Source organism: Ursus maritimus, unplaced genomic scaffold, assembly GCF_017311325.1.
Source record: "Ursus maritimus isolate PB19 unplaced genomic scaffold, ASM1731132v1 scaffold_24, whole genome shotgun sequence".
Classification (NCBI taxonomy): domain Eukaryota; kingdom Metazoa; phylum Chordata; class Mammalia; order Carnivora; family Ursidae; genus Ursus; species Ursus maritimus.
This window is the reverse complement of record NW_024424897.1, coordinates 3454327-3467331: the sequence shown is the minus strand read 5'-3', so window position 1 is coordinate 3467331 and position 13005 is coordinate 3454327. Positions and strand designations below refer to the sequence as shown.

The 13005-nt window shown below is 57.1% G+C and overlaps 1 long non-coding RNA gene across 1 annotated transcript; it reads right to left on the bottom strand.

The window, feature by feature from the left end:
* Positions 1-7933: 7933 nt before the first annotated feature.
* LOC121104948 lies at positions 7934-12804 on the bottom strand. The gene is made up of 3 exons (XR_005837305.1): positions 12629-12804; positions 11096-11364; positions 7934-10581 (listed from the first exon to the last, which is right to left on the bottom strand). It is a non-coding gene; the product is annotated as an uncharacterized LOC121104948 (long non-coding RNA).
* Positions 12805-13005: the final 201 nt, after the last annotated feature.

The window sequence follows — 13005 nt, the reverse complement described above, 5'->3', positions numbered from 1 at the left end:
GTGGGGGTGCCCTGTGCACTGTGGGTGTGGAGCAACATCGCTGGCGTCCACCCTCTAAACGCCACCCCCCCAAGTGGTGACAACACAACACGTCTTCAGACATTGCCTAACGTCCCCGTGGGGGAGCAAAACCACCTGGTTGATGACCACCAGCAAAGGAAGTTTGATAAAATCTTTGAACATGAGAAAACAAAATTCAGAGAGAGACAAACAAGATTCCATTTTTTTAGAGCAAACACTAGTGCACGTGGGAGGTCGCTGTGCCAGCGTGTGACCTGGACAAGGGCACGCGGGATGGCGGACCAGTGTGTCCACGCGGGCTCTCTGGGGAGACAGGGAGGGCAAGGGATATTTAAAGGGTTGTTTTGTGCACGTGTCCATGAGCGAACAGCATACGCCATATTTCACTTACATGAAATTACACAGGTGCGTGGGTAGAGAGAGCTAAGGAAGGGGGTGTTCGCCACAAAGTTCGTGGAATGTCTCCAGGTGGCGGGGACCTGGGTGACCCGGGAGGAGCGTCCTATCCTGCCCCTGCAGCAGGGAGAGCAGTTTTCAGGTGAAGAAGCTTCAGCCCTGCAATGGATAGCCCCTGGGGCAGAAATACAGCTATTTTCTGGACTCTGCGTGGCGCTGTCAAGGCCTGCCCTGGCCACAGCAACTCGAGGCATTTACTTCGGTGATCCCACCCCGTCTCCCACACTGCCCTTAGCTCCTGCTCTCCTCGCGGCTTCCCTTGGCCTGTTATATGCCGTCTCTGCTCGGGGCCTTGGCCTCTCTCTCCTTCACGGTCTGCCTCCCCTCCAGGCACCCCCATCCTCTCCTCCCAGGCAGGCGCCCCACAGGAAAAGGCAGCGGAGCCGGGGCACCCACCTTGCGCGCCTGCCTGCCTGTCGGCCCCGCCCGCTCCCCAGCACGCAGCCTACACAGGCCGGGCAGCCGTCCCAGCACCACCCGCCGGTGTTGCTCTGATCCAGTCTAGAGTAACTCCAGAAAGAGGGAGGGCAGGCGGGAGGGAGGCTGTCCCTTGGTGAGCAGGCAGGCCCATGAAGTCACTGGCTTGAAGTGGCCGCCACATCTGAGCTGTCTGGGAGCAGGCGGCACATACATTTCCTCCCTCCAGGGAGGCGGGCTGGCGCCACCACCGCGTCCCCTGGGCCGAAGCCTTTGCAGACCTCGTTCCACCTGGATTGTGAGTCGGCACGGCTTCTCCCCACCGAGGCCTCGTTGGGTCTGCTCCCCTCAAGCAGAGGGTGTCCGGTCCTGCAGGCCCCCAGCGCCGGGCTCTCCTCTGGCCCCACCTTGACTCCGATCCTGCAAAACCCAGAGGAGCAGGCCGAGTCCAGCCAGCGCCGGCTCACACACCCGCCGCTCCGTGTTCTCCCGTGCCTAAGCCATCGCCTTTGGCCCCGGGCATGTGTCATGTGCTTCCTTCCACGGGCGGGTCAGGGAGCAGGGCCAGCGAGCAGAGCCGGGAACCCAGCGCTCCTCTGTCCATCCCTGGCCTGCTCTGGAGGCCACCTCTGCTGGCGACCTGGGGGACCAGGTGCCGGCCAGGAGCAGGGCAGACGGGGACTGGCGGGCCAGCTCCGCAGGGGTGTGTTGAGGCTGACTTCTACTGGTTTCAGGTTCCCCTCCCTGGAAGCCCAGGGGCTGGAGGCTCAGGTTTCCCGCCGCCATCCTCCTCTTCTTTGGTGCTGGCAGTGATGGGCCCGTGGCCATGATGTCATCGCCTAATCCAAACAGAAGGGGGGCTGGTTTGGCAGCCCTGGCTGGCGTCCATGCTGAGTGCAGCAGTAAATTTCATTTCAAGGCTATGATTAGGACTGTGCCCAGGAATTTCCTCTCTCTCTCTCCTTCCCTCTCCCCATCCTATTTTTCTTCCTATGTTCCTGCCTTGCCTTCTTTCTGCTCCTCTGCCCTGGCTCTCTCTTCTCGGGGATGCTTGGGGTTCTCAGTGTAGCCCGCAGCACCGCACTCCCAGCCCAGGCTCTTGTCACATTCAGATTCCAGCCTGCCTCCCTCCCTCCCTCCCTGACCAGCCTTGGCATATATGGAATAGGGCCCAGTCCCTGGACAGCACCCAGGGGAGGACGGGGTGAGGGGTCAGAATTCCTAAAGGTGCTCCTTCCACCTTGAACTGAAATGCCAGACAACAGAAAGAGCAGGTTCTGGGGTGGCTCAGGTCACCAGCCAGAAGATCAGAAGGCAGCAGAGCCATGAGAAAGGCAAGGAGGGACCTGGCTTCTTGGAAAGTGAGTCGTTGGGTCCTTAACACCATTTCCAGCTGGTTTCTGGAGTTCAGGTCTGGCTCATTGGCACCCTTGCCCTCTCCTCGGCTAGGAGAGCCTGCCCAGCTCCACACGTGAGAGGGGCCCAAAGGCAGTTTCTCAGTCCGGTGCCTGCATCTCCCTGGCCTGTCCAGCCCCTGGGTGCAGGTGGGACCGTGTGAGCAGTATTGTCCCACACCCTGCTGCTTCTCTCCTCTTCCTGGGGAACCCTGGCTCCGTCCTGGCATTCACAGCCCCGGGAACAAGGCCAATAGCCAGCCGCCTCTTGGTGTCCCCTGCTTTCTCCCGCTATGACTCGGCCACCCCCCCACAGGTGTGACCTGGATGCCCGCGGGGGAGGTACTGGGGTCTGGGTGGGTGATGCTCCAGCAGTGAGGAAGCTGTGGGTCCCCGTCAGTGCTCCCCATCACATCGGACTGTGGCCTGACTCCTTGGGGAGTCAGCCCGTGTTCCCCGCCCCCAGCCCCCATCAGACCCAGAGTACTCCTTCCCCACCAAGCCTGGATGTGGCCTGAGATCCCTCCTCATGGTGCCGCAGGCAGCCGGCCCAGCCAGCCGAAGGTGGCCTGTGAGTGATTTCCATCCTAGGGAGGTGCCCAGCTGGGGCTGTGTGGACAGTGGGATGCCCTAAGCAGGGGCAATGATGGATACGGCCCCTCGTAGCCCATCGCCTGACTCCTTAGACTCCTTGTGTTTTCTCTAAACGGTTACTTGTCCTTGTGTCTGGCTTTCCCACGACTCCCTGCTTCTTAAGGTTACAGCTCATTTGTTCATTCATTCACCTATTCAACACGTATGTGTTGGGCACCTGCCATCAGCCAGGCCTGTGCAGGTGCTGGGGGCCTGGAAGGAACAGACATGGCTCCTTTCCTCCCACAGCAGGAACCACCCGTGAGCAGAAACACCTACAGAAAGAATCACAAGCGGGTGTGGGTGCTGGGTGGGCATCTGCAGGGCCAGAGGGCCTGGGGGCGGCAGAGGGAGGGTGTCCGGCCTGCACCATGAGACCTGGACAATGGTAAGAGTTATCCCGTCAGGGGTGGGGCGCGGCGAGGAGGGCACTGTCCCAGATGGAAGGACGGACCTGCGTGAATGAGCACAGGTGGGAGAAGGCAGGGGCTGTGCGCTGACCGGCGGGCTAAGCGCAGACCTGGGGTGGGAGCGGGGCCTGGGCTGTCGTCATGGCTGATCTGAAGGTAAGAGGTGGGAGACAGACAGGCAGCAGCTGTCGGGGCTGACTCACTGCCGAGCAGAATGATTGGAAACACATGTCCCGCCAAGACAGTGCACATTTATTACTCAGAGCCGAAGGTTCTTGGACCACAAGGGAGTCAACAGGGAGAGGCGTGAGGAGGGGGTGCGGCGGGCGGCGGCCGTGGGGAGGGGCTCCCGGGCTCCCTTCCCTGGGGGGCTCACTGTCTGCACCGTGACAGCCCTCACAGCATCGCTCCTCCACCCTGGCCCTGTTCCTTCTTGCTACTTTTTAAAAAACATTCTGTTACGAAAACTTGCAAGCATATTCACACAGAGAACAGGGTCACGCTCACCCAGGCACCCAGGCCCAGCCTGGAGAGCCACCAACCCCTCGGCCCCGGGCCTGGAGGGTTATTCTGAAGCAAATCCCAGATGTTGTCGTTCCTGTGTCAATTGGGGAAGAGCAGGGTTTTTTTGAAGGGTTATCTGTCCTTCCTCTGTGTAGAGAAAACCCGTTAACTTCTTTATTTACGAGGGATTATCATACCACAAGACTCTTTTTTCTTCCCTTGGGGCAAAACCAGCTCCCCAGAACCAGATAACCCAGGGCTTATCTCTCATCACCAACTGCAGGACTGGTGCCCATTGCTCACCCCCGCCCATCTCTCCTTCCTGTTGCGAAATGGGAGCCTAGCAGCAGCACCGTCTGGAAAGCTTTGGGAAGGGGTCCGGCACGTGCGAGTCCTAGATGCTACTGGTCCGAAGGGGCCAAGAAGCAAGAAGCAGTTTGCATACATTGGAAGCTGCTGGAGCCAGGATTCAAACCCAAATCTGCCACACTATGAAACCTGTTACTGTTTGCCACCAGCCACATGCCCCATCATCATACTTTTTAGGGCCCACTGAACTAGGCTGTCCGGTGACTTTTGCTCGTAATCTGGAAGGCCCCTCTGCCCTGAATCCACTCCCTGGACACCAGGGTTGGGGGAGATGTCCCGAACCAGACAAGCAGTTTCTTCCAGAATGTAAGGCCCTTGGAAAGGAGTAGCAAAAGGTCCTCCCAGCCAACGGGAGGGACAAGAAGAGGGCTCCCTCCACTTGCAGGTAGGGGAGGACAGCTCCTCCTACCTGGGGATAGGTGCTCTGAGTGTAACCCATCTGGATTTTTGGGCTCTGAGGAATGAACACCCAGGTGAGATAGTGGGCTTTATCTGAAGGATGAGGAGAACGGTGGGAGACTGATGGGTGCAGCTGGACGTCAGGGACCCTGTCCCCTCCCCACTCTTCCTGCTCTTGCTCCCCGGGATGGCCGGGCTCAGCCACCTGCCTCTCCCTGGCTCCTTTCTCTCTCTGGCTTCTCTGTGCGTCTGCAGGCTGGCCTGGCTGCCCCACCACAACCCGCTGGCCCTTTGGTTCACACTCTGTCATCCAGTTCATTCCCCTCTAGGGTCTTGTTCTTGAGTGTGGATCTGACGGGCCAGTCAGGATCAGGTGACTGCCACACATGGCTCAGTGGCTGTGGCCACCAGCACCAACTGGGTGGACAGGGCCTGGATCTGAAGGACAGGTCTGTTCAGAAAGAGAGTGAGAACAGCCCCTTCTGAGCCCCTCGTCTCTTGCAGGGACACAAGGAGACACTAGGGCGGGGGTGGGGGGAGACCTTGGGTTCCTGCCTGCCTGCCTATGAGTCCCCTATACCCTCTCCCTTTGGCAATGGGAGAAGGCAGTCGGGGTCTGGGCCCCTGGAGGGCCACATCCCACCTCCCTGCCATACTGGCCATTGGACCAGGGGGAGGTTTGGTCCGCAAGAAGGGCACTGTGGGGCCTGTCTCCCAGGCCTTGGGATCTCTCAAAACCTGATGGGGGAAAGAACGTCACTCAAGACGGATGAGGCCCAAACCTTGGCCTTGCCCATGGCCACAACTCCTGGCAGCTGTGGAGGGCAGCAGCTGCCCCGGGCTCGGACGTCGCCTGAAAGGCATGTCCGGGGCTGCTACTCCCTTATCGCCTGCCAAAGAAAATATTTTTTGCAGGTTCCTTGTGAGCTGAGAATGAAAACACAACACCCAGCAGGACGAGTGGGGGGTGAAAGGCCTGGCTTTCTCCGGGGGTCCAGCAGACACTGGGGGATGGCGTCACTCAGACACAGCTGGACTGCTAGTCCTGGAGGCCCAGGGGGCTGCCAGGTGAGCAGAGTGGCCGAGGGTGGGGAGGGCCCAGAACCGGGGCAGGAAATGGGATTGTTGGAAAAGTTGTGTGCTCTTAAAAGGCCAATGACATGGCTCAGGCTGAACCAAGTGCTTCCTGGGAGGAATGCACTAGAAAAGACTTCTTGAGAGGGGTCTGCAGGGGCTCTGGGTTAAAATAAACAGAATAACAATGACAATTTCTAAAAAGGACAGAATTCAGGCTGAGTTTTCGAAGTTCAGATGAACAGAAAGGAAAAAAATATCTAATGCTCACGTAATGAGAAAGAACTGCTGATGTTTTGGCATCTAGCAACCATTTTCAAAAATCGCGTCTGTGTATATACGTGATCATTTCCATACATACATGAAACCATGTGTAACAAGTAATAACGTATGTTCTAACTTGTAGCTTGCTTATTTTAAACCCAGGAAGTTATCACGAACATCTTCCCATGTCTTTAGTTTCCTGTAGCACCATTCCTAACATCTGCATGGCATTCTGACGTGGGCTCTCCCCAAGAGGTGGGAGGAAGTTGCCAATGGCAGCTCCAGGCTTGATGGTCCTTATAGCTCCCAGTCCCAAAGAGTAAGCAGGTGGCCTCAGCCGTTGCTATGGCAAAATACCCAAGGAAGGCTCTGATTGGCCAGGCTTGGATCCTGTGCCTATCCTTGAGCCAATCACGACAGCCAGTGGAATTGAGGGCTTTGATTGGCCAGGCCCGCAGCACGAGCCCATCCGGTAGCCAGGAGGAGAGCGAGGGAAGGGATGCTGAGCAGACAACAAGCATAGAGCCCCCACAGACTGCAAACCAACGAGAGCCCTAGGCACACACGTACAAGGAATGTCCAGCACCGTAGTGGGTCTAAGACCAGAGGGCCACGAGACGTGGTCTTACCCTGAAGAGGCTTACGGTTTGGGGAGGCCCCTAAATACACAAAACCCAACTACAGATGGGTTCAATGCCAAAATGCCAAGCACTGGGAGGACTTGGTTGCAGAACAGACCTGTATTAGCACCCGTGTCCTCCACGGCCTTGGCCAATCTCCTCACTTCTCTGGACTCCAGCTTCCTCATCCGTAACGTGGGAACGACAGTACCAACGGCGCTGGTCAGGGTACGGTGGCACATCCGTTTGCGGGCATGAGCAAGAGCGCAGATGGGTGCGTGGTAGACGGGAGTTAGCAGCGGCAGTGGTGGTCATATCCCAGTGGGGCTGGGGGAGAGCATGGGGCACGGATAGCAAACGCCAGACAGTGCACGGAAGAGGCTTAGAGGTGCACGGTGGATGTGTTATAACAGGAACAGGAAACCACCCAAATGTTCATCAAATGATGACGGGGTAAAAATATGGTGCATCCGTAAGATAGATTATTAAGGGGCCGTAAGACGAACGGAGATTGCCATCTGCCGCAACGGGATGAGCCTCAGTAGCGCGCCGGGTGAAAGAATCCGGCCACAAAAGGCCACCTAACATATGAGTCCCTTCGTCTGAAATGTCCGGAGCAGGTCTGTCTGTAGAGACACAAAGTACATCAGGCTTCCCGGGCTCTGAGCAGAGGGAGGGGGGAGATGCGGGTGACAGCTAAGGGCACAGGTTTTCCCTGGACAGACAGGGACAGCTGCTCAGGCTTGTCGGGGGACACTTGGGACAAGATGGGAAGAGGAGGCGAAGGTTTGAGCCACGCACTCCCAGGAAGAGAGCTTTGGTGGCACCTGGCTGATCCCGCTCGCTTGGAGAGCCACAGCTGCGCACTGATCCCAGCCCAAGGCACGGGGCAGAAGCCAGGGTGCCCCACGGCATCCCCACCAGCCCCCACCTTTGTGCCCATCATCTCCCTCTGGGGAGGACAACTGCCAGCGGACGAGTACTTACACCACCCTGCCCCCACTCCGCCCCCAGAACACGGAGGGTCTGCTGGCGTGGCCCGAGGCTGGGACTCGTGGGTGGGGGGCAGGGGAGACAACAGGAGGTGAGGTTGGCTTCTTGTTCTCGGGCTGGCAAAGGCACAGCTTCGCCGGCGGAAGAACACACGGAATTAAAGGCACTGGGAAGACAAGGGGACGGGAAAAGGTGAGAGAGTCAAACACACGCAGGCTGGGATGGAGTGACAATGTGGGCACGCCGCGGGGAGGGGGCAGCTGCCACGGGCGCCCTGCAAGGCGGGCAGGGACAAGGGCTGGGCGTCCTGATGAGGACTCAAGAGTGACGCTTTCATTAAATCTTTATTATTCATTGTTTTTATTGAATAGAGTTTAATTTTTAGGGTGGGTTAACTTTACAGAAAACGGAGCAGATAGTACAGACTTGCCGTCCCCCCACCTCACGGTGTTCCCTGTTGTGGTCACGCAGTGTGACACATCGGTCACAGTGTCTTAGTCTGCTAGGGCACTGCCGTAGCCGTGGCGGGGCAGCACACCTCGTTCTCCCAGGTGTGGAGGCTGGAGGTCTGAGACCAGGGCGAGAGGCCGCCTCCTGCTTCCTAAGTGTCTTCCCGCCGTGTCCCACGTGGTGGAAGGGGTGAGCGAGCTCCTGGGGGTCTCAATGACAAGGGCACTAACCGCATTGTTGGGTGCTCCCCTTCATGGCCTGATCACCTGCCAAAGGATCCACACCCTAACAGCATCACATGGGGGGCAGGATTTCAATGTGAATTCGGGGGCGCACACGCATGTGGTCCATTGCTCGACTGAACCAATACTGATACCTTCTTACTCACCGGAGTCCGGAGTTGGCATTAGGGGTGATCTCGGGGTTGTGCAGTGTAGGCTTTGGACAAACGGATGATGACGTGTGTTCACCGGGACAGTTCATACCGAAGAGTCTCACTGCCCTCGGATCCCCTGGGCACCACCCGCTCCTCCACCCTCACAGATTTGCTGTTTCCCTGAACGTGACATTTGCTGAGAGAGGACACACGGCCCGGCTTGAGCATCACCCACCAGATGTCATCTTGTCCCCGTGGGGCACCAGGGTCTTGGCACGGCCTAGCGCCTTCGGCCCCCAGGTGCCCCCTCTAGTGTGATGGAACCATGCATCTCTTCTGGGGTCTGGGCAGGCTAGCTGCCCCCTCCCATACGGGAGACGAGCAAGACCATCTTTGATTTGGGATTATGGAGGACAGGCAGCCTATGAGGAGTGAGGCTGGGTCTAGGCCATTCTACCAATGCTGCGGAGATCGGCCACGCTGCAGTGCAGGAGACGGAACCAGCAGGAACGCCTGCCTGCAGGAAGTGCTGGCCTCAGTGGGCTTGCGAGCCCCGCGACCCGGAAGTCTCCCTTGGTGTCTACTCTGCATGCGTCTTATGAAATAATGTGGTTGCTGTATTCTCTGTAACTGCGGGGATTTGATGGGGTGACCTGTGGCTCAAGGGCCGAGCAGCCCTGACATCTTGGGCGACATGCCACAGGCAGGCGTGTACCAGAGACTGGCGTGCGGGCGACCAGTCCCAAGCAGGGTGTGACGATCTCAGAAAGGCAGTCCCAGGACCAGCCCAAGCTCCCAAGGAGGGCACCCAGCACAGCCATCTCAGACCTGTGACCGCACCACTGGCCTCCCCAGTACCACTCAGGCACATCGCCGACCATGTCCAGCCCCGCCGTGGCCCTTGCCTGCACACACATGGAGCCACACGCGAGAGGAGCAGCACGCGGCTTGCACTCGGGGCTCAGATCTAAAGTCCCTGCTGATTTCCTCTTGCCGGGGCGGCGTGACAGGTGCGATGCTCGGACAGGTCACCCCACAAGCTTCGGCTGCTGGAGGGGAGTGCCTCTGACCCACCCCTTAAAGGGAACGTCATGCGTCCCCTGGATAGAGAGGCCACTTTTTACTGAAATACCACATACACACAGAGAAGTGCACAGATTGTAAGGGTGGGGCTTGGTTCCTCCCGGCAAAGCGAGCACGCCGCGTGACCGCCGTCCAGAACAGCAAACGGAGCACCACCAGCCCCCGGAGCACCACCTCCTGCGTGGCCCCTCCAGTCCCTCCCCCCGCTCAGACCTCAGTCCTGACCACTAGCACTGGGACTCACTCCGCCAGGCTTCTATTTTAGGTCCGACCGGCTCAAACACACAATTTGCCAAAAACCTGTCCAGTCATTTTTGCAAAGACGATTTTATCGACTTAGAAAATACGCGGTCACTGTGTAGCTCAGCTTAACTTTTCATTCCTCACCCGCTGTTTGTCTGTATTTATCTGCATCGGGCGACCTCCTCAGAGGACAGCTCACCAGGGGCCAGAATCCTGTCTGCCTCAAGTGCTCGGCTCTGGTGGAAGATCCAGACTTGGTCCAACAGTCCCCTCCCCATCCTCGGGGAGCACCCCAGAACAGGAGCACAGGGACCCACTGTCCTCAGGACAGCGAGAAAATGTCCAACATCGTGATGTCCCTGAGTAAGGACACCGAGGTCTGTCAGTGACGGGCGTGACTGAACACGCCCAGGGACTCGCACTCTGGGCTCCCTGTCGGGTGAGATTTTCAAACTATTCTCGTCTACACCTCCTGATTCGGAGTTTTCTTTTACGGGCAGACCACATGGAGACCCAGTGTCACAACAGGCGCCAGCTTCTTGCAGGTGGGGGAGACGGGTGGCCACCACTCCTGAGGATGGGCCCCGGCCGGCTGGTTCTGGGGGAAGCGCCGTGGGCCCAGGGCATGGGCCTTGGGCACCCACACCCCAGAGGAGGGCAGGCTGCAGAAGGAGCTTTTTTCAGAAATACTCTCAGAACACACAATCTGTTTTTCTCTTATCATGCTCAGCGAAGCTTCATGCGCCAACGCTCCTGATAGGCCGGGCAAGCGGGAGGACATCTGCCTTGTGAAAAGTCAGCCTTGAAGCATGGCTTCGTGTCCTGGGCTGAAGGCTGTTCCAGGAGTGAGGCCACATCTATCACCATGCATTGTGCTGAGAACAGAGAAGCACCAAGGCTGGCCTCCTCCCGCTGCACCCCTGCTCCTCACACACTCTCTCCATGGCCCCGCTGCCCCAGGGAAGACGGCTCCCCTGCCCTTCTTTGACCAAAGTCCCATCTGGAGGGACTCAATCACAACCTAGGTTCTGTGTTTGAGCTTTGAAAACAAGAGGCAGTGAATGAGCCTCAGCAGGGACGGAAGCAGGAAAGGGGGGTTATGATAGAAACACCCCCAAATTCTGGAAGAATAGCTTCACCTGCTCTCATTTCTCTTCAAGTATGGTTTGAAAAATGGAGTGTCACATGCTGTGCTGGGCAGCGGGGATAGAGAAATGCTTGAGGCCTGGTCCCTGCTCCTAAGCCACTTGTTGCCCAGTTGCATAGAGCGACATATAGACAATCCCACAATGAAATTGGAAAAATATTGCACTGGTTAAGATACTCTCAATTATAAATAACTACATAAAGACTACATAAATGGTAAAGTAGGTTTACTGGCTTGCTTACCTGAAGAGTCCCCAGGGACAGACGGCATTATGATGTTTGATCAAGGTTCTCCCCTCCTCCGTGCATCTGCTTCTTTTTCAAACTGGATTGCCTCATGGTTACAAAATGGCTGCCAGTGCCACTAGGCTATGTGGTTCCACGTTCAAGTTGCTCTCTTCAGCCACAGACTCGAAGCCTTGAACTTTGCTATGGACTGGCTACTAGTGTAGACTCAGCGCCATACGGACCTGACCTTTAACTCTGTCTCTGGTGTCTTCTGGCCTTATAACCTTGGGCAAGTTACAAACCTTGGTTTTTATAAAGTATGGAGAACAACAGCTCCAGTCTGTTGAATTATCGTAAGAAGTAATCAATGGAACGAGTATCAAGCACTCAGCACAGCCCCCGGTGTGCAGTGAGTGCTCATGAATGTGGCTGTCGGGAACACTGTGAGTGCACCCTGAGCTTCTCCTTCCTTTCTCTGGAGGATGCTGCTGGTTTTGTTTGGAATCCATACCTCCCCACACAGTCCAGACACCGTGGGGAGAGCCGAGTCTTCCCTGGATCCACAGCCTATCCCCTGGCCTCAGTTACCAGTTTCGTGCTGGGCATGTGCCCCAAACTGGCTCAGTGAGAACGGAGGAGATGTTTGTGGGGGGTTGTGGCAGATCATATTTTTCAAGATGGCTCCAGCAACAGCTCCCATCCCACGTGCTCCTCATCAGTGCAACCTCGACACTCCACCAGTAAGTGGTGGGCTCTGCAGCCCCTCCCCTTGACTCTGCGAGGGTCTCTGTGACGCCTCAGCCCGCAGAGTGCAGTGGGAGCAATGTTGCCTGACTTCCAAGGCCGGCTCATAAAAATGCCATGCACTTTTGCCTCATCTTCTTAGAACCCAGGCACCGTGCCATTAGGGAACCCAAGTAGCTCTCTGCAAGGAGGAGCTGAGGCCCCCAATGCATAGCCCTGGCTTAGTTCCTGGCCAGCAGCTGCAGCCACTTGTCAACCATGAAAGCGAGCCATCTTGAAATGGATCCTCCAGACCCCAGCTGATCTGGTCCAGCTGATGCCACATGGAACAAGGACAAACTCGTTCTTGCTGAGCCCAGATCTCAGATTTGTAACCAAAATACAAGATTTGGTCACTAGGTTTTGGAGTGATTTGTTATACAGAAATAGATAACCAGAACAGGAGTTCCGAAAAAGAGGTTCATTCTGCCTTTTAATGTGGCATAGAGCTGGAGCCACTGCAGCCATTTTGGCACCATGAGGAGAATAGTGTGAGGATAAAGTTGCTGCTCTGGGAGGCAGAAAGGAGCCATAGCCTTGCACCAGGTCCCCTGGACATGGCTGAACTGGTGGTTCAGCTAGCCATGAAGCCACCCAGCTTCTGCATTTCCCAATTAATGCCAACAAAACACCCTCGGCAGAGTTGTAGCCTTTCTGAATTGGATTCGTTCTCATAACCCAAAGCATCCTGACTGATGGAGCTCCTCTCGCTATCAGGGAGTCATCATCTGAGTATAAGCAGAGAGCAATGTCTCCGTTGCGTACCTGAGAGCAGTAATCACGGTGGCTCCGTGGCGCTGAGCTGGAGACAGCTGGAAAGCAGGAAGGCCACTCAGGGCACGGCAGCCAAGCTTCCAGGCAAGAGAAGGTGAGGGTCAAGGTGATGGGTCTGGAGAAGGGCGTTGCTGAGGGTCAGTTCACAGGTGCCGTGCTCGGTACTACTCGTGATAGAAGGAGATCCCAAACACCGCCCCTGTTGAATGAAGACCCAGACAACTTAACTATGGGAGCGGCTTGAAGAAAGTGGCACCAAGCTTCCCTCCCCTGTCCCCTCTGCCCCTGCCCCCATGGGACTGAAACCATCCTTCCCACTGTCCTCGCTGTCTGGCTGCCAGGGGGGTTCGAGATCTCCCAGCAGGATT